Source organism: Phocoena sinus, chromosome 1 (genome assembly GCF_008692025.1).
Source record: "Phocoena sinus isolate mPhoSin1 chromosome 1, mPhoSin1.pri, whole genome shotgun sequence".
Classification (NCBI taxonomy): Eukaryota; Metazoa; Chordata; class Mammalia; order Artiodactyla; family Phocoenidae; genus Phocoena; species Phocoena sinus.
This window is the reverse complement of record NC_045763.1, coordinates 129,191,407-129,214,713: the sequence shown is the minus strand read 5'-3', so window position 1 is coordinate 129,214,713 and position 23,307 is coordinate 129,191,407. Positions and strand designations below refer to the sequence as shown.

General features: G+C 40.4%; 1 long non-coding RNA gene across 1 annotated transcript; it reads left to right on the top strand.

Annotated features, from left to right (window-relative positions):
* The first annotated feature begins 10,744 nt into the window (after positions 1-10,744).
* On the top strand, positions 10,745-19,550 carry LOC116744790. Its single transcript, XR_004347140.1, has 4 exons — positions 10,745-10,877; positions 14,212-14,287; positions 17,551-17,625; positions 19,277-19,550. It is a non-coding gene; the product is annotated as an uncharacterized LOC116744790 (long non-coding RNA).
* The last annotated feature ends 3,757 nt before the right edge of the window (positions 19,551-23,307 follow it).

The window sequence follows — 23,307 nt, the reverse complement described above, 5'->3', positions numbered from 1 at the left end:
ACGTCCCGCGGCGCTCGCACCCCCAACTAGCCTCCGCGCGGGCCACGCCCCCTCCGACGTCTCAGGCGGCTGAGCCAGAGGGAGGAGGACACAAAGCAAGAGAGGCGGGGGTGGCCACCGCCCCGCCCATCTCAAGTCCCGCCCACTTCAGGAAGTCCGAGAGGAGCCTCGTGACCCTCAGCCTTCTTCGTACGATGGCCCGCCCTCTAGCCCAGGGCGCGCCGAGTCCGTGCAAGGGCCCTTGGGAGCTGTAGTTTTCTCTCCGGAACCCTTCCCTTTCCCTTTCCCTTTCCCTGTCCTTCCCAGTATAACTGTTTTGATGAAGAGGTCTGTGGTTTCGCTTCTCACTGCAAGACTGGCCAGCTTTGGAATTGTTACATCCAGTTTTCCATTTTTGACCACAGTTTGTGGCAAGGCCTAGAATGACGTTGGGGGAAAACCTATACTAATAAAATTTAAAAGACGTTTTCCGGGTGTCAGTGGGCCGGGCCCATCAAGCTAGGTGCTGATTGGTTAGCGGAAAGAGGTGTGCCAAGAATTCCTCTCATCTGATTGGTTGGAGTGAGAAATCTTCCGCATCTTTTCTGCCTCTTGGAGAATTTCGCTCCCCGCCAGATTCCTCCATTGGGATCGGCTCGATTGGTCTTCAATCTCTTGGATTCGTGCTTTGGGTTCGCTGCAGTGGGGCCGGAAGGGAAAACTGCGGCTCCTTATGGGGGAGCTCCAAGTTCTGAGGTTCACCGAAAGCGGAGAAGCTAGTCGCGTACACACGTCTGTTGCTACAGTCTGAGACAAAAAGTGACCGCTTCTCAATCTTTAAAACGAGCAGTGTGCCCCCCCCCGCGAGATTTTTATGCCATTGAGGCCCCTAAAGATCTTTCAGAAGCTAGTTTAGGGACCCTCTGCCTGAAAGTCCACAATGCTTGACCGCTTTTCTTCCCAAGCGCCTCTTGACGTAGTTCTCTTCTATGAGGTGTTATAGAGGAAAATACACAAGCTTTTGCTCGCGAGAAGACGTCTGGCCTTTTGGCCTCATGTGTTCCTTCTTCTATCTCTGGTGATGTATTTGACTCGACACTAAGAGCGAAGTTAGTCTCTACCGAGTGATATTTCTTTTATAAAATAAGAAATATAAAAGTATAACTCAATGGTGTTTCCCTTTTTGTCTTGGCTGTCAGAAACTCAGAACTACCTTCTCCAGAAAGCAGCCAGACATATGGGAAAATGGAGACTCCAGCTGTCTGTGCCGTGGAACATGGCACAATGTCTAGTGTAAGAAATGTTCAAAGCAGGTGTTATTAAAGCGTGGGCCACTTGGTGCTCATGTGGTCGAAGGAAAAAAGACTCAGTAAAGTGCCCATCTAACACTTAATTTTGAACCACGTAATTTCCTTGTAAACCTTCTAAGTTGAATTAGTTGTTAATTGTATTCCCAGGGAACAGAATGTTTTGACTCATTCTAAAATTCTTACTCTAAGTCAACTGGATATTAGAAAAATTCTACATAGGATGATTTGATTTTAGAAGAATTCATCCTAAACTAATTTTTCTGGCAATAATTAGGTAACAGTTCCAATGATCTGTTCATGGCACTTTTAGTATATGACAATAAAATCACTTCATCTTTCTCACTGCAGTAGGCAAGCACTTAACTCGCCCAAGAGCAGTATCAAATGATTAATATGTAAATTAAAAGGAAGGTAGGGGCAACAGAAGGATGGGGATTATTTTACATTCATTACCATGTGAGGCACCCTTTTCCTTTCACTCCAGGAAATAGGTTATTCATGGCAAGGAACAGGTGCTCCTGAGCTGATCCTCAGTAGATCACAGCAAAGAAAGTTCTGTTAGAATACATGCTCAACTCAAGCCTGGCAAGTTATCATGTGCCTCTCTTGTATCCTCTCCTCACCCCAAACCCACAAGTCCACCCACTGCTTTTCCACTAAGTCTCTGCAATGATCTTTTGGAATATACAGTTAGTAGATAGAATTTTTCTTCCTTCTTTCCTCCCTTCCTTCTTTCCATTCTTTCTTCTTTTTTTTCTTTCTTTCTTCCTTTTTCCTGCAGTTGGGGCTTTATTGTGACCCCTGTGGTAGGGTTGTCATTCACCTAATTATTAATCAATCATTAGCTTTTATTATTTCAATCAATAAATATCTTTTTCTCTTTTTGCTAGTTTCATTTCCATTGCTTCATGTTAAGATGTAATTTTCAGCCCTCTGAGCCTTTTCATTTTTCTCTTGGATATTTCATAATTTCAGTTCTCATCTATACTGTTGACCCCCTGGTCTATATCCCAACTTCTCTTCAAGTAGGTGCTGGACATAACACTTATTCTACCATCACTTCAAATTTTACCTGCATAAAATGGAACTTGTTTCCCCATAAATTAACTTCTTCGCTTGAGTTTCTAGTTGTGTTAATTCTTCTTTGTTTTAAGGCTTCAGATAGTGAGAATAAGAGAAGTTCCATGGAGGTGACGTTTGAAAAACTGGTAGACATTTTTCTGCATGGTTGGTAAATATAATGAGAAAAAATAATGGAAAAAATTATATTATAATGAAATAGATAAATATAATGAGAAAATGAGTAAGAATTATATAAAATAAATTGAGTATAGATAAATGCCACCATACTCAAAAGTATAACATATGCCAAAGAATGGCAAGAAAGTATATAGAAAAATCAAAATGTGTATATAATCTTTAAGGCTCACGCTAAGTAATCACCATTTACCACCTCTTAACTACACTACAGTGATTCTCAACCAGGGACAATTATTTTTCCTTTGGGGGAAAATTGGCAATGTCTGGAAATTTTTTGGTTGTCACAACTGAGGTAATGCTACATCTAGTGGGTAGAGTTCAAGGATGCTACATCCTACAATGCAGAAGACAGCATTACATAACAAAAAAATTATTTGGCCTGAAAAGCTGAAAGTACCCAGCTTGAGAAACTGTGCTATAGCAGAATCTCACAATTCAATAAAATCTATAAAGCACTGAGAACACACATGATAACTCATGTGACTTGCAGATCCTTGGATTATTCAGGAAGTCACCAAGAACTAAAATGCATGATGAATAGGAGCTCTCCCATTCCTAAAAGGTTAAAGACACAGAAACTCTGGACAGGTTGTCCCTGCCCTGATAGAGATCAGATACTCTGTTTGCTGATGGTGAAGAAGAAGAAGCAGATCTCAGAAAAGAAGCCAAGCACTCTAGCCATCTCCTTTGTCATTTATCTCATATATAAATCATACTTTCGAAGCACAAGGGAAGAAATATTTGTCTAATTTAAGTTGGTGATATTTGATGAGCAAGCTCTGACTTATTTTTGAATTTGTTGAAAAGTTATTTACCCTTTTCAATATTATAAAACACTGAGATACTATGTGTCTTAGAGAGGAACAGCTGAGGCTCAATGAAATTAGATGCTTCTAGAGTAAAAGCCATTTAGGACAAAAGCTCCCTGGAAATCAGTGAAAGAAATGCCAGGGAACTGAGAAAAGACATATACAGAGACAAGAAAAGGGACTAAACCAGATGGAAAGAAGGGTGAATGCGGTGATCAGCACTTAAATTTTTAACTACATATAGATACAGTACAGAGATTTCTTACTGTTTGTCTTCACTCCACTTGCTGCTGCTTCTTTGAGTGTGTGTAGATATGTACATAGAATAGCACATACCTGTTTTATTCAGTCACTCCTTGCCTGAGGGGAGCCTAAACTACTTTGCCAAATCTACCCTAGAGCACTGATAATGTGGCCACTGGAGGAGGAAAGTGTAGAACTCAGAGGGAGATAAGAAAGTGAATTGCTTCTCTAGGACAGCCTGAGAACTCAGTCCCTTAACAGAAGAATCACAAACTGCAATGTTGGTTTGTTCAGTTCTGTTTATACTGCAAATAACAAAAGATAAGAATTCCCCTTAAACTTTTTGTACTTTATGATCGCCAATCTAATCTTCTATCACTGGTTACAAATGTCTACTTTGAAAATACATGAGTTTAGCAGGCTAGTAATGAAATCAGCCAGAGGAAGGATTACTCAGGAAGTGGGTGATGGAGAGGGAGAAATCTAAGACAGTTTCCAGGAGGGTGTGTGGTCATGACATGAATGGGAAAGTCAGGAGTCGCAGGTTTGTAGGAGAGATTAGTTTGATTTTAGGAGCATAGTTTTGAGCTTGAGGTCTGGTGGAAGGATCTAGCAAGCATTTATAAATACATATTTCCAAATAGGGAGAGAAACGAAGCAACTGATGATGATGTATTAGGAGTTCTAACTGCTGTGCCCTTCAGTACCTCCTGTACAATGCTCTCAGATGAAGCTTCCTAAAACATTACCTTCATCACATCCTTGCCATGTCCTGAAACACCTGTGTTCTTAGTTCTTGTAATGTCTGTCTCCCCAAGCAGCGTGTAAATTCCTTATGCAAAGAGGTCATGTGTTATATATGAAAAACACAATGTTTTTTTTTAATCATTACAGGGGCCCAAGAAATAATTTTTTACTTAACTACTATTTCATTTGTCTAATCATACCACATTACAGTCTGTCCAATATATATATATATATATATATTTTTTTTTTTTTTTTTTTTTTTTGCGGTACGCGGGCCTCTCACTGTTGTGGCCTCTCTCATTGTGGAGCACAGGCTCCGGACGCACAGGCTCAGCGGCCATGGCTCACGGGCCTAGCCGCTCCGTGGCATGTGGGATCTTCCCGGACCGGGGCACGAACCTGTGTCCCCTGCATCAGCAGGTGGACTCTCAACCACTGCGCCACCAGGGAAGCCCTGCCCAATATTTTTAATTCCTAGGAATAGCAATGCCCTAAGCTGGGAAAGTTTTATGTAACTGACTAGTCTAGAGCCCCTAGCCAGCTATCTCTTCCATTACAAATAGCCAACTTAACTTCTTAGCATAATACTGTTTGACTTGTATGTGATTAGATTTTTCTGGGCTTAAATTATCCCTGAGTAATCTGGAGAAATAATGTGTTTAACAAATACTTACCGAGCGTTTCTTATATGAAAGGTGCTGCAGCAGATTGCCTCCAGGAAACTCACATTGTCCTAGCAGGTTTCTTAACCTTCTTCCAGACTGCACCCCTTTGGCAGTTTGGTGTTACACATGGGACCCTTCTCAGAGGGTTTATAAGGGTATAAAATAAAATAATAGATTACAAAGGAAACCAATTAAACTGAAATACAGTTGTGAAAATATTACAAAGCAAATTTGTGATTAGTAATACACGTGCTTTTTTATTAACACATTAAATAATAAGACTTAACAGCAGGGCTAGCAGCTTCAATAATTCCAAAAGAGTGATGAGTTTAAAAGGTATTTCAGGATACCTACAGGGACTTCCCCTGGTGGCACAGTGGTTAAGAATCCGCCTGCCAATGCAGGGGACACAGGTTTGAGCCCTGGTCCGGGAAGATCCCACATGATGCAGAGCAACTAAGCCCGTGTGCCACAACTATTGAGCCTGCACTCTAGACCCTGCGAGCCACAACTACTGAGCCCGTGTGCCACAACTACTGAAGCCCATGCGTCTAGAGTCCGTACTCTGCAACAACAGAAGCCATCGCAATGAGAAGCCCGTGCACTGCAATGAAGAGTAGCCCCACTCACCGCAACTAGAGAAAGCCTGCGTACAGCAACGAAGACCCAATGTAGCCAAAAATAAAAAATTAATTAATTAATTTTTAAAAAGATACCTACAATATGTATCATGTGATATAAAGATTTCCATTAGTGACAAATTTATAGATATTGTTAGTACTACTAAGGTTAGTTACCTACATTCGTAATAAGAGAGAATTATAAATTTCAGTAAAAGGTTAGTGAAAATAAAGACATAATTACTTTTCTGTCCAAGTTCATGGACCTATGAATTGTATACATGGATTCCAAGTTAAGAAGCTCTGCACTGAGGCATTATTTTTAAAATTGTGAGTCACAATTAATTAGAGAGTCAAGAAATCAGTTTTAAGGGACTCCAGGGGTACTTTTTAAAAAGTAAAAGGTAATAATTTATAAAATATCAGTGTCTCAGTAAGGGGTAGTATTATCTCAGTTACTGTTGTTTCAGTGACGTATGTATTGTGTATGTGTACATGTGTATATATGTGTGTGTTCTGTTATATATGTATATGCATACTGAGTTGCAATGTAAAATATATGTTTTAATGTGGATTGCAGTAAAAATAAAGTGAAAGCCACTGCACTAGGGGAAATAAGATACATAAGACATGGAACAAATGCCACAAATAATACAAATCATGTGTGTCACAAGATTTTAGAGGAAAAAGAAATTACTTTTTCTTTTGAGGAAACTATCAAGGAAGACCTAAAGGTGGAGGCAGATTTGAGATTAGTTTTGAAAGATGAGTAGGATTTTCATAGATAGAGATGTGAGGAGAACCTATTTCAGGTATAGGGAACAGTAAACCCTATAATCTAATTAAAAACTACCTTTACAATTTTTATCATGTGCCCTCTAGTTTTGGTTTGCCTGACACTTATTTGGTATTCTGCGTTTGACATAAACAGTGATAGTGAACTCTAAACGACACCAAAAAAATAAAGAAAGAAACAGATATTTATTGAATATTTACATAAAATACTTCACTTTAGGTCATGTGATGACTTTAAAGACTAAGCATTAGAGATACTGTCTTCTTTGAAACAAAACCTTCAAGAACATTAAAATAACAAAATGCGGTGCCAAGTACAAAGTGATCACAGTGAGTTCAGGATCATTAAATTGGGTAAAGATAATGCAGCTGAACACATGCAATTACCTTACTCACAAAACCCCATAAAACAACAGGAAAGTTTTGTTTGTTGTTTGTACATAAAGCCACAAGGATGGGGAGATCAGGAGAGAGAATCAGAAGAACAAAACTTTGAAACTGGAAAGCATATCTGTAAGGAAACGACTTCTTAAAGTGACCATATGCTGGTCTTCCAAGGACAACTCTGGTTTACCCTTATTAATCGTCCTGGCATAATTAATAATAGTGCCAACTTTTACTTTCAAATATGTTCTGGTTTGAACAATGGATAATAATCCTCAACATAGCAGACATGAAAAAACTGAACCCTAATTTAGCAATAGGAAGTGGCAAAAATTGACCCAATTTGTGACAGGAAATCCCCAGAAAGCTCATTCAGGAAAGGCCAGCCCAAAGTACAACGGAAAGTGAGGTTAACAGTACATGTGTTTGGTGGTGGTAGTAGTGAGAGGGGGTTGCCAATTAAGAAATAGTTAGAGACCCTCCACGACTCTACATGGCTAGGTGACTGCCCTTCCCCCATCTCCCTCAAAAAACTATAGATTTATTATCAGGGGAGGAAAAAGGTAAAGCTTGGACTTGGGAACACCTGGCATAGTTTAAGGCAGAAGTATCATGCAAAAAACAAGAGTATTTTTGTGACAATCGGTTGGGGAAACTTAAATCAGGACTGGTCATTAAATAATAAATTATTTTTCTTATATATGATAATACCATTGTAATTATATAGGAAATGTCCTCACATTAAGGAGATGCATGCTGAAATATTGAAGAGTAAAATGTCATAGTGACAGCACCTTACCTTCAAAGATTCAGAGAGAGAGAGAGAGCAAGAACAAATAGGCGCAGCTGTTAACTACTGTTGAATCTAGATAGAGGGTATTCAGGTAGCCATTGTACTATTCCTTCAACTTTTCTATGTTTAAAATTTTTATAGGGCTTCCCTGGTGGCACAGTGGTTAAGAATCTGCCTGCCAATACAGGGGACACGGGTTCGAGCCCTGGTCCGGGAAGATCCCGCATGCCGCGGAGCAACTAAGTCCAGGAGCCACAACTACTGAGCCTGCGCTCTAGAGCCCACAAGCCACAACTATTGAAGCCCACGTGCCACAACTACTGAAGCCTTCGCGCCTAGAGCCCATGCTCTGCAGCAAGAGAAGCCACCGCAATGAGAAGACCGTGCACCACAGCGAAGAGTAGCCCTGTTCACCGCAACTAGAGAAAGCCCGCGCACAGCAACAAAGACACAGTGCAGCCAAAAATAAATAAATAAAATAAATAAATTTATTAAAAAAAAATTTATAATAGAAATTTGGAGGGAGTAGGCACACATACTTGATGCTGAGACCCCAGCCATCTTCCTGCACTGGCAGGCAGTCTCTCATTCTCCAGGTGGGAGACTGGAAGAGTCTTCTCTGGGCAATTTGATTATCCCAAGAGAAAAGACCTAAAAGATACTGAGACCTGCGTCTTCCCAACTAGTTCGCCCTATGAGAAAGTGTAGTCAAGTCCCAGCCATGTACTCGGAATATCCAATCAGCTTTTTAATGCCCCATTCTTTAAAAGGAGTAGATAACTAATGACTACCAGGCATGAGAAAATACTCTGACATGATGGATAGAGACTAAAACAAACAGGGGAAAATAAACAACTTGGAGTAGAAGAAAAAGACCATGCAGTGAGAAGAAATCTTAAAATAAAAAAAATAAAAAGAAAGAAATTCTAACATTGCCAGACATTGCCACCATAAAATAGGAGCAGGATACTATAAAAAAGGAACCTGTCAAGAACAACAACAAGATCTCTTATAAAGTAAAGCTATGAAATAAAAAACTCAATAGAAAAATTGGAAGATTAAGTTGCAGAAATCATCTAGAAAGTAGACCAAAAGATAAAGGGCCAATCCAGGAGGTCCAGTATACCTGCAATAGAAGAAGAGAGAAGGCAGGGATGGGGTAATAAACAATTCTGAAGACATTTTTCTACAGTTGGGAGTTTCCATATTGAAAATTCCTTAGTCTAAGTGCCCAGCACACTGGATAAAAATGGCCAAAAGTAAGGTGCATCACTGGGAAAGTTGAGAACACTGGAGGCGAAGGGAAGATCACAGAAGTTTTAAAGATAGGAGAGAAAAATAGACCATGCACAAAGAATCAGGAATCAATAGTTTCAGGCTTCCCTACATTTACATGGAAAGCTGAAAGGCAGTAGTGCAGCATCTTCTAAATACTGAAGGAAGGTTATTCCCAACCAAGAATTATATGCTCATCCAAGCCATTAATCAATCCCCAAGTGTCAGGGGGAATAAAGACATTTTGAGACAGGCAAGTTCTCAATAAATTTACCTGCTGTGCATTTCTCATGAAAAGAGATTTTGCTCTACCAAAACAAGGTAGGAAACCAAAAAGAAGAAGACACTTGATATAGGAAACAGGAAATCCAGTACAGAGGAAAGAGGTGAAGGGGATCCCCAGAGTGATTGTGAAGGAAGAACTCAGCATGACAGCTGAGTACCAGGCATAGGAGGAAGCCACTGAGGACCGGGGCAGGTCAGAAGACACTGAGAGAGACCTCTTCAAAAAGATGACAGCCACAGAACATCTACTGCATCTGAGTGATTTGGAGGGAAACTTAGACACTTTTGAAAAGATAGTTGATTAGTGAAAAGCACTTTTAGAAAACTAAAATAAAACAATTTAGAAAACAGCTCTGCAGGAAAGTTTCATCTGTGAATAGCATTTACATGATCTTAAGAACAATGAAATTAAATCTAATCAAAATTATGATATAACTACATCAGGAGGATGGGAGGATTGGAAGGATTATAGGTCTCGGGTAGGAGTGATTGGTCAGGAAAAAGGAAAAAGAGCAAAACCCTCAGCTTCCATAGCAGAAAGTCAAGCAATAATGCCTAAAACTTGGAAAATCAAAAACAAAGAATAACAACACATGCTATTTAGGACATGGAGGTAAATATCAAAATAACTGACTTTAAGCAGTAAAAGCAGTTGATTTTTGAACAGGGAGAAAAAGAAGGAGGGCAGCAGGGAACTGCTTTTCTTCATAACTTTGTTAGAACTAGTTGATTCTTATGTGCATGTATAACTTTGAATTTTAAAAACTTAAGATACTTTATCATGATATTTGTGATTTGTGGCAAAATAAATTCATATTTTTCATGTTTTAATATGTTTTCCATTTGTCTATCCTAAATCTGTGGAACAAAGTAAACTATTTGCTACAATGTGTAGATTTCACAATTGTTCTATTCAGTCCTTAGACTTGAAAATCTGAATGGAATGGAAGAAGATAATAAAAAGTGGAGATGTGGGGCAAATGAACATTTTCCTATTGATTATTTTTCTCTCTTAGAATAGGAAAGCGTTACTAGAACTCTCCCCCCTACCCCTGCTTTCAGAACCACCTATTTAGTGTTTTAAATGTAATTTTTTTCCAGGCCTGAAAATTTCTCCTCTGTTACCTATACCTTTTTTTTTTTTTTTCCATATGCAGGCCTCTCACTGTTGTGTCCTCTCCCATTGCAGAGCACAGGCTCCGGATGCGCAGGCTCAGTGGCCATGGCTCACGGGCCCAGCCGCTCCGCGGCATGTGGGATCTTCCCGGACCAGGGCACGAACGTGTGTCCCCTGCATCAGCAGGCAGACTCTCAACCACTGCGCCACCAGGGAAGCCCTGAACTGGTGTTTGAGAAGCCTTGGTGAGTTTCTACCATCTATAAGACTGGCAGCTGCAGGATGAAGGCCAATGTAGAGAGAGAGAGAGAGAATTAGCACAGCTATGGGAGAGGACTAGTAAAAATGGGTTCTGTAAGATAAGTGACCAGGACCAGGAGGTGATACTTTATTTTCATCACTCCTCTCATCTCTGTATTCATCATCTCTTCTTCTCACCCTCTCAGCCTTCAGCTTCTTCACTAAGACACACACACACACATACATACACACACACATCACTTTTTCAAAGCCTGATACATTTTATCAAGAACATCATACTCAGTTTCAGTGCCAGTATGTTTTCATCATGGAGATTAACTTTTGCCTGACACAGGTAAGTGCTGTAGGTGTTCAGAGAAGAAAAGAAGGGATGGAGCAAGGTGAGCTACTCAAGAAAGGCCTTCAAGGATAGACGCACTTTCCCTGGAAGAAGGAGCATGTGAGGCACTGTGTGTGTGCCTGTCATGTTTCAGGTATGGGATGGTGCTTTCCAGGCAGTGGAAAGAGCATATAAGCTAAGGTCTGGGCCCTGCTTCATATACTAAGGGAAAAGAAAGAAGTTCAGTTTATCTTGAGAGAAGGCTACAGGCCTGTCAGGGATTGTAGGAGACAAGGCTGAAAAGGTAGTTTGGGGCAGATTATAGAAGGCCTTGAATGCCCCCCCACAACCTCCCCGCAATGGTACTGCTCTCCTCTTCACTCAAGGACAGCAGCCCTGGAATTGTTTCCATTTCCTTCCCGCGAGGAGCCAATACAGATCCTTGGCCTTAATCTTGAAAAAAAAAAATCGCCTAATGAATGGTTAACTTGCTGGAGAAGAGCTAATATGCTTGATGGATGAACAGTTTACTCCCAGAGAAGACATTAGTTATGAGAGAACAAGGAAATCCAAAGAACCTTCCTCGGAGGTCATCAGAACACTCAAGTATTATTTCATTAATCTTAATATTCTAACCGTATTAAAAACCTGTCCAGATAAAAGGATATAAGGGAGAAAAGGGAGGAGGGAGAATATGGACAAGGGACAGGGAGGGAGAAAAAGAGGAGAGAGCGGGCAGCTGGGGGAGAGAAGAGTGATTAAAATGGGTTGAGTCATGCAACTTTGTGTGCATCGAGGTGACCCTCCTGAAGCTACTTCTCTGTCCTCCTGCTTGTTCACAGAAAAACAAGCTTGGAAGGGTTGACCTATAGTCAAAGGAAGCCTAGTAAACAGTGGAAAAGCTCCTATATCTTTTTTGTTTTTCATTGCTTTTACTGGCAGCAATGAGTGTTGCGTTTTGAGCATGACCTTTCTTTTGTTTGGTTTGGTTTGGTTTGGTTTCTTAATTGCCTAAGGATGCTTGAAATGGGATTTCTGTCATTTACAACTAAAAGCAACAATGAAAATGCGATCAAAAGCTAATAGGATAGGATTGGGGAGACATGGCCTAATAGTTATTTGTATGGACGAGGCTCTTAGGAGAAATTCTTATTCATATTAATTTAAAATTGTTTTCTTTTTTTTAACATCTTTATTGGAGTATAATTGCTTTACAATGATGTGTTAGTTTCTGCTTTATAACAAAATGAATCAGTTATACATATACATATGTTCCCATATCTCTTCCCTCCTGCGTCTCCCTCCCTCCCACCTTCTTTCTTTTTTTTTAAAGAAAAAAAAAGGGATTTATTTAAAAATGTAAAAAGCTAGAAGCTGAATAGTGATAGGAGCAATGGGCTGACAAAAGCAATGCATCTTAGGAAATAAGGCCTATCCTCATGGCTTCCTGTTGCAGTTACTTAAGAAACTGAAAATGCATGATCAGGAAGCAGTCCCTGTGGTTTGCCTTTTGTACCAGAAATGACTGGGGAGAGCCGGGCTACAGAGAAATGGGTCTTCCTTAGCACACTTATTTTGTTCTTAGTATGTTGGTTTGAACATCTAGACACCACCAGGGAATGCATAAAAGGACAAACAAACACCATGCAACCATACTGCTGAGGGCCATGACCCTGCACAATAAAATACAAGGTCAGGCATTCCAACTCTTGCAAACTGTCATTCTTCAAAAGAGATCACAGGAGCCAAAGTGATGCATCCTAAAGACAGTGATGTCCCCAGGAACGGAATACACAAAAATGAAATTAGTTTTATTATTAGGGTGATGTGTTCAGGCATAATTAATTTTTGTTCCTTAATAATCCACTGGATAACTCTATTTTAATTTGAGGTAAAAATACCAGCATGTATCCATCCTACGTTTCCCTAAGAGAACCTTTTTATTTGCCAAAGGACATTTTATGTGAAGTTGGCAAATTGTGTATTGACTGGGACAGACTGTGCAGGACTGTTTATCTTAAGGTCCCACATGGCTACATGACCCTCTGATATCACCAGTGTGATATCGCTTCTTCCAAGACACAGCTATCTTTGAACACATGCTACACAAGGCTTTCAATCAGTAAATAAAATTCCATGAGTGGGGGGGGATAGCTCCTACCCATACAACCCTGTAATTCAAACCTGCTGTGTTTCATCTTTCACGCCTTTCTGCCACACAGAGAACTTGGTGACACTACAGAAAGCAAACAGACACACACGCAAAAAACATGGGAAAGAACAGATGGTTTTAGATCATGCCTCATGACTACTCAAGCTATGGTTGCTCTATTCTTTGTTATTTCTCTGCAAACGGCTTGATTTTTTTGTTCATAAAATTGAAATTAGCAAAGAAAGAATATTTTTCTTCTCACTCCCATTCCTTTTGCTGTTTGATATCCAAATGTTGATACAACTCACTGACTCTGATAAAATGGAGACAAGGGTCAGAGGAAGGAGCACAGGTCATGGTATTTGGAAAAAAACAGATTCTGATGCCAGAACCCCAGCTCCTCACTCAACACTGATCAGGCCTTACTTAAGCCTCTTAATTTCCCTAAGTCTCTGTAAAATGAGAATGCTGGAGACTCCTCAGGAAGTTGAAGTGAGAATCAAACGAGGTAATAGGAGCATGTAGCAAAGTGCCAGAACAGAGTCAATCACAAACAGTTAGTTGAATCTGAATCTGAATGAGTGGGTGGCAGAGAAAAGGAAACACTTGAAAAATATCCATTAGGACTAATTTTAGTCCTAAAAGCCATTCTGCTAGTTAAGAAACATGTTTTGTGTATTGTACTTACTAATCTGGAGGTTAATAGAAAAGTCCCTTTTATTTTCTCAACACTGAAACAATGATTTGAGTTTTTCTCAATGAATCTTTCAGCATTCCAGCCAAAGATCTGCACACAATAAATTAGACATAAGCATTGTTCAAGTTCACGTTGCCTTCTTTTCATGTATATGTATTTCCAAGAGCTCTGCGTACAATGATAATCCTTATGTTCTGCTTTACTTCTAAGTGTTCAATAATTACTTTTGCAAATTCCTTTCATTAACGAGGAGAAAATTATCCTTAAGCTGTGTGAAATATGCCAACTCCTTTAAAATATTTAAAGTGAAGAGATACAAATTGGACATGTCGTCCATATTCTAGAATGCCTAAATGTCTATATTCTCAGGACTGGGAAGGAAGCAAGTCCTCACTTTAAATGAACTGTGACAAATGAAATGATAGCTCAAAGGCTTGTGTCCGCAGACCAGATGGAGCTGAAGTTTCCTATTTCTTAGCTCACTCATTATGACTCTGCAGGTGGGGCTCTTTCTGAGATCACCATGAATAACTCAGGTGAAGACAGGCCTGAATCAAGCAGTCTTGGTGGCCCAAGGTAAATTTTTTATCAGTATTTTCCTACTACTTTCTGTGGAGAAGAGGGAAGCTGACTCTTGAGGATATATCCAGAAATACGTACTCCTAGTCACATACTGCTCTTTGCTTACAAAGAATACAACTGGGGAACAGCAATCATTACGACCAAAACCAAATCCAACTTTTAACACAATAGCCAGAATAATTTAGCAGCAAGATTAATAAAAAGAACTGCGTCTATTGTCCGTTCTTACTCAAGAAGACTCTGAGTTGATTTTCTAATGCTTCTGTACTTCACTTTCCCCATCAGTAAAAGAACTGACTACACTTAGGCAGTAGATTTTTATTATTTGTTTCTGACCATCATTCATTCTTTCTTCTGGAAACAGCATTTCCTTATTTTAGAAGAACTGAACTTCCCCACCTTGCACCTGGCTGCAAGTGGTCTGGATGGCAGCTGACCTCACTCCTCTGGTCAGTGATTGGTCCCGTGAGTTGGGAACATGACCCAGGTTAATGCACTCTGAGCCTTTCCCTGGGATTTTCACACTGGACTTTGGGAAAAGTGTCTTTCTTTCTTTCTGGTAGGGAAGGGATGGAGACTGAACCCAGGAACAGCTTGTAGCCTGGAGTAGGAGTGAATGAAGTTAGCAGCAGAGAGAAACAGAGATAAGGGATAGAGAAACCTGCTGCTATTCAAGCCCCATTCTTCCGTTCTCCCAAGGCCGGTTACATCCCTGTCCTTCCTGGGGTCTGGCTGTGTGAGACAAGGCAATTCTCTTTTACCTAAGTTAGTTCCAGTTGTGTTCCTGACCCTTGAAATCAACAGAATTCCAATTGACATGCCCTACCTATCCAGAGACTACCTGAGGAATATAATTTCTCAGATGAATGGAGCAAAGTAAATATTTTACATGATGGAGTACTGATAAATTGTTTTTCATCATCATAATCAGTGTCTAGAAAATAATTAGAAATGACAGGCAATGCTGTTGTTGACTCTACTTGACAGGGTGCATAACTCATCTGAGAAATAACTGAATATTTGTTAACAACTGACTTCCTCTGTAAAATCTAAGTTTTAAAGCTATTGCAAACAAAATTATTTCCTGATCATCAAACCCAGTAAGCATTTTCTTCCTTTTCTTATGCCTTGTTAAGTTTTCCAGCTGTGTTTGTAATCAGAGCTCTTTCTATCCTTGGGAAATTCTATCCCATCAATTGCACGTTTCCATTTAGTGACTCATCTTTTTATATCTTCAACCTCCATCTCCAGTGCTCCTCTCCCATCTGCTCACATATATCCTTACAGCTTCCCTGTCTTAACAAAAAGTTCCCCCAAACCACATTCTCCTCATGAGATACAGATAAAACTATTTCCTTCCTCTGAATCAAACAAATCTAGAGTGAGAATCACAGTAAGCGGGCAGTCAAGAATTGAACAGTTCTGAGTTTGATCTGAGCTTCATCAGCTCCAGATTATGGGTAATGTATCATAGTAAATTAACTTGCATAAATTACTGTCCAGTCTGTGTTACAATTTGCTCATCGAAAATGGGGATAATGGGGCTTCCCTGGTGGCGCAGTGGTTGAGAGTCCACCTGCTGATGCAGGGGACACGGGTTCGTGCCCCGGTCCAGGAAGATCCCACATGCCGCGGAGCGGCTGGGCACGTGAGCCATGGTCGCTGAGCCTGCACGTCCTGAGCCTGTGCTCCGCAACGGGAGAGGCCACAACAGTGAGAGGCCACAACAGTGAGAGGCCTGCGTACCACAAAATAAATAAATAAATAAATAAATAAAATAAAATGGGGATAATGAGAGTGCCTACTTAATTGGGTCTCTGTAAGTAGATAATACATGCCAAGTGGTTTGTGGAATTCTAGACACACAGCTAAGGTGCCCAATAAACATTGGTTATCATCATTATTTTTATAACCCTGTCTCCATTTCTTCACGGGCTGATTTTTTCCTTAACGTGTTGCATTCTGTCTTTTCTCCCCTCATTCTACTCAGCTCATCAGTTCTAACCACTAAATCCAACTCTTCTCAGTTGTCCAAGACCGCTCTTCAGCATTTGACCTAATGGTTCACCATCTCCTTTTTTAATCTCATTCCTCTTTTGGCTTCCCTTGTTCCCTTCCTAGCTCTCTAAATCCATCTCTGTCTCTGGACCAGCTCCATTTTCTCCTTTAATGGAGGCTCTGTACTGCTGTTGATTCACTGTTTTTTTTTCCTCAGTGGGGAGCAGGGTCATGTTGAAATTAGATCCAGAACGCAAGTGCTGATGGTGTGTGTAGGTCAGGGAGAGGTTTAGACAACAGGGTTCTCACCTAGGTAGGCAGGTTTTGTCTGGTGCCCAAAGATGCAGGGAAATAAAGGACTAAAAGGGGTTTTACAAGAAAGGATCAAGGACAAGTCTTTATCCATTCAATATTCAATGTTACCAGACTTAGTCTTGGCCCAGGTTATACTTAGACACTATAAAAGAAGATTTAAACAAACTTAATAACACATTAATAAAAAACTTGAAATGAATCTAGATGTCGCCTTTTTAAAATCTTTCATTTAGATTACCTTCACACTAATTAGTAACATAATTGCTGCAAAGTGAATACACAGTTTGTTTAGTTCATGCCATGATCTGCCATCCCTCTTCCATTACAAATTCCCCTGAAGTTGCCTACCCATTTCTATTATTTTCCAGTGTTCTCTCTATCATTTTGTTGGTTTTCAATGTCTTACTCCAGCTTGATTGTTCTCGAAACCTCACATCTGAGAAAGTTTGGGAATGAAATCCAAGGTACCTCCAAAGCAAGCAAGAAGCTCCATTATTCTGGGTGATCTGTTGTTTCACTCTAGCAAATGAGATCTGATGCATCTTGACCAGTTATGAGAACAATTATTCAGCTTTTGCTTAAGCATATCTTCTAAAGTTTCAGAATTAATCTTGACCCTGATAAAATTAACTAATAAAGATCTCCCTTTCCATTGTTTGTTTTGTGAACCATTCCGCCCTGAAGCTTCTAGGGGTCACTTCCCATCTCAACTTTCCCTGAGAGCAGGGACTATACCTTTTTCATCTTTGAAGCCCATTGTCTTTCATGAGGTAGACACAATAAATGTTTGATGTTCCAGGCAGAAGCAGGGAAATATGCTACAGGGTTTCCGAAAAAACCTGCTTCTCTTATATCAAAGGCTAGTGATTCACTGCGACTAATACTCAGGGAGATGGTGAGCCAAGAAACCACATTATCTACCTCTTCTTCCTCTCTCTTCACAGTGTTTCACCAGGAAAAAGCAGTCCCTTTACTTCACTTCCCTCCCTTGAAAGTGCACTTGTGACGTTGATTACTGGGTAAGGGGAAAAGATGGTGTCTACTTCTTTAATTCTCATGATCTCATTTGTTCATCAGCTCCAACCAGTGAGGTAGGTAGATGAGCTAACCATATTTCATAAGCAAAAAAGTCTAAAGCTTAAAAGGGTCAAGAAAATTCCAAATTATTATTCTTAGTGGCTGATTGGTCAGGTTTCCAGACTCATATCCAATCACATGAAATCCCCACAGTCACAGATTTTTAGAGTACTGTGTATCAATAACAACAGCTTTGTTTTCCCTTTACAAATGGAAAGGTGCTTTCATATGTATTGTCAACAGTCAATACTGGAATAAATTATCAAGATTCTTTGCCACCAACTCTACCTGTCAGGAATTGATTTTTCTAGTAAGTAAACATGCTTACCTGATGTATTCATTCTGCATCTCAGTAATTGCTTTATAATTTTCCTAAAATTTTAGGTGATTTTAAAATTAAAATAAATGTATTTGAATCTAAATCCCATAGCACCAATTTGATCCTCTAAGTAGGCAACCTCAGTGGTTGGATGTATTCTGATTTGAAATGAAACCAAAGGACTTTTTTTTTTAATCGAAATATAATCGACATATAACATTGTAAGAATCTAAGGTGTACAATGTGTTGATTTGATACAGTTATATATTACAATATGATCACCACCTTAACATTAGTTAACACTTCTATTGTGTCACATAATTATCACTTCTTTTGAGGTGGGAACAATTGAGATCTAGTCTTTTAGCAACTTTGAAGTTTAAAATACAGTATTGTCTATAATGACTATGCTGTGCATTAGATCTCCAGGAAGTACCTACTAGGTACAAATTTGTACCTTTAAACAACATCTCCTGAATTCTCCCATCCCCTCAGCCCCTGGTAACCACCAAATGACTTTTAAAGTCATTTGGATTTAAAGGAATTCTACTAAATCATAAACTTGCAATTCCACTGAAGTCTCCGGTAGACTAAAACTGCCTTGAGGGTAGAGAAATGTCTTATCTATATCCTTAGCCCCTAGCATTCTGCCTAGCATACACTACATATTTGATAACTGTTGGATAAATGAATGAATGATTTTAGTCATCTTCTACAGAAGTTCACTCTCAGATCCCCTAGTTAACTACCTAATCAATTTCTAAGCTTGGGGTTTTATGATTGCTTATAATTCTGGAGCCCAAATGCAGGATCGTTATAATTCAATAAGGGAAATCAAAAAGAGCTACAATAGCAAACTCAGGGGGCAATAGATTAGAACCCCAAGAAAGGTTTAATCTCTACAAAGACCATAGTCACAAATACACTTAGGCCCAGCTTGGACTAGAAAACATGTAATTGATCTAAAGCCACAGAGCATCAAGGGAGGTGGCCTGCCCATAGAGAAGACTGGAAAGAAAAGACAAGCATTATGGCAACTGGTATGCTCTGAGATTGCTATTTATTTTCTGCTTGATAAGAATAGGAAGTTTCAGTTGGTATATCACCTCTTATTTTGCCCAAGTGGGGAAAAGTGCATTTTTATTAGTTGCATTAGGACCCATTTGTGCTTAATTTTGTTGGAAGTCAGTTCTAAAAAGGAGGCTTGGGACCCAGCCAGGATGGGAAATTCAAATTCCATGAAAAATCGACAAAGATATATTTCTTTTTTATAGGAGGAATTTCCCCAAGGAAGAAGGAAAATTCTTGTATTTGACTGCTCCACAAGAAAGCTTAAAGAACGTACTGGTTACTTGAGGTCTGCCCTCTACAGAGAACCATTGCTTGAGAAGCAAGAATTCCGAGGAATTGGCAGATTCTAGTCCACATTCTGCCACTAATCAGCTGGTGGCCAAGGATGAGTTAACCAGGGACGGCTGGATGACATAGTGGTGAAAATCAGGCTTAGAGTCAGGCAGACCCGTGTTCTCATCCTGACCCTGCCTCTTATTAAATGTATGAATGTGGACAAAGTCTTTCTAAGCCTCTTCTCTTCAGGTTTATTATTTCCACCAAAAGTGACCTGTTCTTTCATTCTCCTACAAAAAGAAGCCGCTTCAAACTTATTCTGAGCCTAGGTCTGCTTTCCAAGCAGCCTTCCTGGCTGAGAAATTTAGCTCGTACAGGGGACCACTTGTTTATTGTGCAAATAAAGCCAAGCTATTTGTCCAAAGCCTTGCCTCAGCAGAATGTTAGACTCTGTTAAACCCTTTGTAGGAGTTCCTGGGAGTAAATACAGTTTATCTATATTCATTTCCTCATTGGATACTTGACCTGCTTTGTATAGCTATCGAGCCCAGTAACTCAGCCCAGTTCAATCATGCCTAATGTACTCAGAGCCAAGTTACAAAATACTCCCTTGCTGCTGTCCTTGAAGTATCTTTTTACTTTGGACTTAACTGTTTCTCTAAAATGGGTACCCAGGGCCAGGAAATAACATATCGAGATTATCAGGTCTGAGCCAAGGCTGACTGTGATGGCAACGCATCACCATTCATTCACTGATTTATCAGATACATTATTGGGTGCCTGCTAGCAGCTGCTTTGTTCCAAGCACTGTGCTGGACGCTGAGGATACAGAGATGAAAGATGTGGCCCCGCCTTCGGGTTGTACACAGCCCAACAGGTGAAAACCAGACATGTTCTCATCCTGACCCTGCCTCTTATTAACTGTATAAAGGCAGACAAAGCCTTTCTAAGCTTCCTTTTCCCCGTCTCTAAAGTGGGAATAACAGTCCTACTTCATGAGGTTGGAGTGAGAATTAGTGGCTTAAAATATAGTACCTGGAATAGTAGACAGAGCTCAATAGATGGCATCTATGATCTCACTGTCATCAGCATCCTGGGGACGGTCAATTATGATCTTAAATTAACAATTACAATATCCCTCGTGATGTATGAAGATTGGGAGAAGGTCTTAAAACAGCATAGTCTGGGATGGTGATGAGAAAGAAGGCTAACAAGAGAAGGGAAATTAATACCTAGCTGAGCCCAGAAAGATAAGTAGTAGGAAGTCAGACATGGGAAGGGCATCTAGGAAGACAGAATAATAGCATAAAGAAAAGCCTAGAGGCAAAAAAAAAAAAAAAAAGGCACTTTCAGGAAATTGCAAGCAGTTCAGTATGCCTGGATCTTGGCACATATGTGGGGAAGCTGTGGGAGAGCAAGTAAGGAAGGGAGGGGCCGTGCCATTATCCTTGGAACATCCTTGCTGCTCTTCCAACAGTGCTCCCATATAAATACCAGATGGTGCCATGTCCCTTAGCAGCCTTCTCACATGGCCTTAGCTTTAGAGATAGGAGTGTTTCTTTCAGTTTTCCATTTCTTCCTATTCCAGTCACTGTTGATGTCATGAGGGAGCAACAGGGCTCTGGTATAATCTTCAGGAGTTTCCCTGAGAGTGTGACCCACCCTCCAATACCAGACCAGAGAGTTCTCCATCAGGTAGGAAGAAGTCCTGGGAGAACTGGAAGAGGAAAGAAAGTATCAACTAGTGTTCAGCCGCCGCCAAAGCCATTCCAATGACCACTGTCTCCTTTGCTCCCTGATGACTTTGACCTGGCTACAGTTTGGGAGGTGAAGCTTTAAACCTGCTGTGATGTCCTATAGGCAGGTCAGTTATATCAAGTCCACAGGAACTAACAAAGGATGTACTTTGTGTCTAGGACTCTGCTAGGCACTGAAGAGAAAGACTAAAGCAGTATACTGAGACTCAAAGGGTTATCTAAAGATTACAAGCAAGTAGGTGCAGCAGAACCAGAAACCTAGCAGGACTCCAGAGTTCATGATCTTCCGGATAACACTCTGCTGCTCTTTTGGCATTAAGTACGGCCAATTTAGCTTGGGGACAGCCAGGAAAGAAAGTACAAGCCATGGCCGACCATGTCATTGCACATCTTGTTGATGTAACCTGAATGAGCCTGACACAATAGAGGTCTACATTCAATCAATGGGAGGAATATTGATTGGCTTTGTAAAGCAGGAAGAAGTAAAATATGACTGGGAAACTCTTGGCAAGCTCAGGTGACCTTGAAGAGGTCAAAGGTAGGCTGCTATTCAACAGAGCTCCGGGAAAACCAGGAGAAGCCATAATTGACCCTTGCATCTGCCCTAGGGTAAGTAAAATAGTCTCTAAGGAGCTCTTGGGTCGGAGATCCAATCAGTTACTGTGGGCCATGAAGAATCAAAGGCAGTAACTGGAGGCTGAGGAGGTTTGTGGACCATTCAATTTTTTCACTAGATTTGGTAATCAGTGTCTGAGATTATGTATCATGTCTTATCAGTGGTAAAAGTGGGGAGAGGGGCAAAGGAACAGCCTAAAGAGAGAGAATTTGATGGAATTCAAAGGCAGAAGACTCCAGTAGACAAACAGAATGAATGTATATTAGACTGGAAATTCACTTTAAAACCCATGTGTCATTTGGCTCTATTAGCTTTAGACACAAAGATTTCACTTTAGGTGTCAGTGAGAAATATCTGTATGCCACTAAAAGAGAAGATGTAACCAGTCCACCTTTCCAAGGGACAAGGTGGAGAAGTGGCTTTAAGTCCAGTTAGTTGCCTGGAAGAGATAAACATCTACAGACTTATACAGAATGGGAATTGGGACACACATTAACAATGGAGACTGGCCCTAGAAAAGGTAGCTGAAATGGGGTGACTGCATTTCAATGAATGCCAGCCTGCTCACTATAGGGATGTGGAATTAAGACACTCTACCTGCCTCTATCCGCCTTTCCCTACTCGTATAATAGAGGTGATTGATAACTTCCCTGAACCTGTCTCACAGAATTATCAAGAAGATGAATAATGCAGCATAGTAACATGCTTTGAGACCTTTGAAAGATGCCTTGTATAAGTTCTGGGTATGGTGTTGTCATTATCATGATTACTTTATCACCTTATCATTGCAAAAACACATGCTTGGAGAACTGTGTTGGCCATTTTGACATAAATTTCAGGCCAACTTCTTTTTCCTCCCTTATTTCTTTCCACGCTAATGGGCATTAAGCAAAAATAACTGCTCTACTCAATCTCCCCAGTATATTACGAGCATCTTGACCTTTGATTCTCTGCTCATATCATGCCCCCTGCCTATTCTTGCTTTTCCTCTCCAGTTTTCCAAATCCAGTCCTTTTTTTCAACGTCTCACTCAGGTTTCCTCTCCTCTGTGAAGTGACTCTCTTTGTCTTATTCAACACTGTATTAGGCAGGCTTCTCCAGAGAAATAGAACCAATAGGAGATATACAGAGATATTTGAAAAGAGAGTTATTATAAGGGGTTGGCTCATGTGATTATAGAGGCTGAGAAGTCCCACAGTCTATCGTCTGCCAGTTGGATGCCCAGGAAAGCAAGGGGTGGAGTCACAGCCAAAGGCCTGTGAACCAGGGGAGCCAATGGTATAATTCCAAGTCCAAGTCCAAAGGCCTGAGAACCAGAGCACCGAAGTCTGAAGGTAGGAGAAAATGGATGTTCTAGCTCAATGAGAAATCAAATTCACCCTTCCTCATCCTTTTTATTCTATTCAAACCCTCAAGGGATGGGATGGTGCCCACTTGCATTGGTGAGGGTGATCTTCTTTACTCAGCTTTACTGATTCAAATGCTAATCCCTTCCAGAAACACCCTCACAGACACATCCAGAAATAATGTTTTACCAGCTATCTGGGCACCACTAAGCCCTGTCAAGCTGACATCTAAAGTTAAC